Raw genomic sequence first — 3,232 nt, forward strand, 5'->3', positions numbered from 1 at the left:
GCTTCTAGCAATATCTGCTCTTCCTGGATGCTAAGAGGGCAAGGGTGAGATGTCTTTGAAGAGGGACAGAAAAAACCAATTCTGCTATGGCCAGCCCTTTCCCTACACCATGTCTGCCCCAAATAACCCACCGACTGGCCCTACTACCAAGTCATCCCTTTTATTTTGTTGTTTTTGTTTCTTTCAAGACAGGGTTTCTCTGTGTAGTGTTGGCTGCCCTGGGCTTGCTTTGTAGACCAGGCTGGACTCGAACTCACAGAGATCTGTCTGCCTCTGCCTTCTGAGTGCCGGGAATATGCCTGGCTCTAAATTACCCTTTTATGAGAGATCTTTGAACTCCACCCGCAAACTCCTTGTGCCTCTTCAGTGGAATGGCCCCAGGGCGAAGACAGTGGAAGCAGAGAGAAGCTGGGCATGAGGGGCCCAGTTGCTCTCTAATCACACAGCCTATCTCTGAGTGTCATCTGTGAAGTCTGAATGACACAGTAAATGCAGAAGCTGGGCCAGATAATCAACATGTTTTGTTTTAATGGGGGGGGGGAGGGCTGAACGTGTCAACAAGGGACACTTTGGTCAACGGATTTCCCACGATTAAAGAGTTCTCAGAAAAGATGAACAGAAATGTTTCTTAGATTTTTCTATGTCCCAGTCCCCTCAAAGGATCTTATCACTCGCTGCTATTGACGAAGCACTCATGGTGCCTTCACCATATATGGGGGCGGCGGTGGGGGTGGGGGATTGCATTTTCCTCTTTCTGAACCAAGTCCATGAGCTGCTTCTGGGCCCTTAGCAACTGGGGCGGGGGGGGGGTTGACCCTGATAAGTAGTGTGCCAGCTGTTTTTAGAGCAGAAAGTACTAGGCTCGCCTTGCCCCCACCACAGCTGAAGTGGACAGCCTGGGCTAGGTCCACTGCCCCCTGAGAATGGACATCTGGGCCCTTTATGACATCTCCCTCTGGACAGTTCTCTGAAAAGCCCCCTGGGACTTGGTCCTCCAGGGCCTTCTGGATTCCTGTGGGCAGCGTGCCTTCCACCGCTCACTACTGGCTCCTGGTGAGTCGAAAATTACCTGACTCACAAGAGACAAAACAAGTTAGGATGTTCTCCCTGTATAGCTGGAGAGCAATTTGTCTTTGTGGTTCTATGTAGTAGACCCATTTTTTAGCCCCCAAGAAGCCACTTGGCTGTGTGCTCTTTTCCCAAACACATGGCCCATCCAGGGCAGTGGGTTCTCCTGAGCAGTGGGAGAACAAAGAGGTGCTGGCCGCCTTACCACAGTCCCGTAGAGACAGGCTGGTGCACCCTTACCATGCTCAGGGCAGGAGCCCCCGAACATAAGAGACGTGCACAGACCTGAGAGAACACTTTCCACGTCCTCTGTGTCACTCCCCCCCCACCCCCTCGCCCCAGCAACAGGTAGAAGTTGAATAAGTCAGCCCCAAAGAATCAGGGTGGGGTGGGCTCAGATGCTGAGGAGGCTGGTCTTTACGGGGTGTTCGAGAGGCAGGGCCGTTTGCAGGGATGGCAGTTGGTGGAGACCCAGGATGAGGAGAGGTGGCAGGCAGAGGAGCATGTGTGCCCATGTTTTCATGCTTAGAATGCACGACTCCTAACCGCCTCATGTTCGGTTCCCACGCTCCCCACAGCCGCTCAGAAAGCAGAGGTCACCATAGTTTTCTGCATGAAGAATCTGAAGCTTCCAGCACCTCTGAGGGGGTCAGGAACTCAGGGCTTCCGTGAGGGCATTATGCATTTTCCAGGTGGCTAATGCCTGTGGAAGTCCTGCACATCTCCCTCGGTGGGTCAGCCCTCCTAATAGACATCGGCCTTTCCTCCGAGACTTTCTTCTCATTTCGGGGAAAGTCCCCCCAGGAGCCTAGTTATAGTTGAAGAAGAAGGATGCCTGGGGATAGGCCAAGGGAACAGCTGTAGCTCAGGAGACAGGAGCCCAAAGGAGTCAAGGGCACAGGTGTGAGTGGGGTGGGCAGACCACTAATGATGAGGCAAAGCTTGGGGGCAGACAGGGTCTACACCACCATAGCGGGACTTCAGACCTGTCAGTGGCATAAATAGCAACCGGAGGCTTTTTAATATTTTAAAACTTAGGTCTTTTAGCTGGCCCGATTCCAAATATTCATATTGCTTAACCTGACTAATCCTGGCACTAAATCCCACCATGTGGCTAGCTCGATCCCTTGTTGCTCGTGTCACATCTGTTCACCTCCAACTCTGCTATCAATCTCTGGTCTTTTCTCTCTCTCTTAGAGTCCCTCTCTGCCCCAGAAGTTCCGCCCTCCACATTCTGACCAGCTAGTGACTGACAACTCTTTATTTCAACAATAGCAAGTGAGGAAAGACAAATATTTACAAAATATAAGACCTGTGAAGGACCATAGAAATGATAATAATGAGATCCTATAGTACTGAGCTCTCTGCCGGGTTAGCAATCAATAATCAAATATACAGAGACACACCTTCACACAATGTACCCCAACAGCCCCTGAAGAGGTGCATCCGAGGGGTTGCCCCTGTGTGCCAGGAAAGCAGGGGGTAGGCCTAGGGCTACTTGATTGTAGCTACCAGAGGTAAGGGGGGGGGTAAGAAGCCTACTGAAAAGGACTGTGGGAGGTGGGGAGGGAGAGGAGAGCTTTTGGTGAGTGCTTGCCCAAGCACTTCCTTTCTTTACAGCACACTCACGGCCTCTCAGGAAGAAACAGGTGGGGCCCTCGCAGCAGTGTTTCTCAGTGGGCTGTGAACCCAGCCAGGAAGGCTGTTCCTCTTTCCTTCTGTTCCCCCTAATGGGGGGGGGCTTGCTTCCCCAGATTCCTTTGGGGTCACTTCCTTCTGCCTTTGTCACTCAGGTTTGCTGACAGACAAAGGAAACTTACTCTGATGGGGGCTCCCTACTAGGTGCCCACCCTGGGCCTGACACGCTGCCCTGTACTAAGGCCTGGGAGCCCTTATGGAGGAGTCAGTGGTACTTTCCAGGACACTGAGGGAAGGAAACACTATCAAGAAAGCTAGAACAAAGGGTATGAAGCTGAGAAGGCCTGGGGTAGGGTGGGGGGGGGGTATGCTGCGGATGGAAATGGAGATTTGAAATTAAAAGGTCAGGGCTATTTACTAAATGCCTCCACCTACTTTAATCTCTTACCACGAAGAGGCATGGCAGAGATGGGCTGTAAACTGTATTGTCTTCTTTTGTTTTTGTTTTTTCAAGACAGGGTTTCTC

This window comes from Acomys russatus, chromosome 6, assembly GCF_903995435.1.
Source record: "Acomys russatus chromosome 6, mAcoRus1.1, whole genome shotgun sequence".
Taxonomy (NCBI): Eukaryota; Metazoa; Chordata; class Mammalia; order Rodentia; family Muridae; genus Acomys; species Acomys russatus.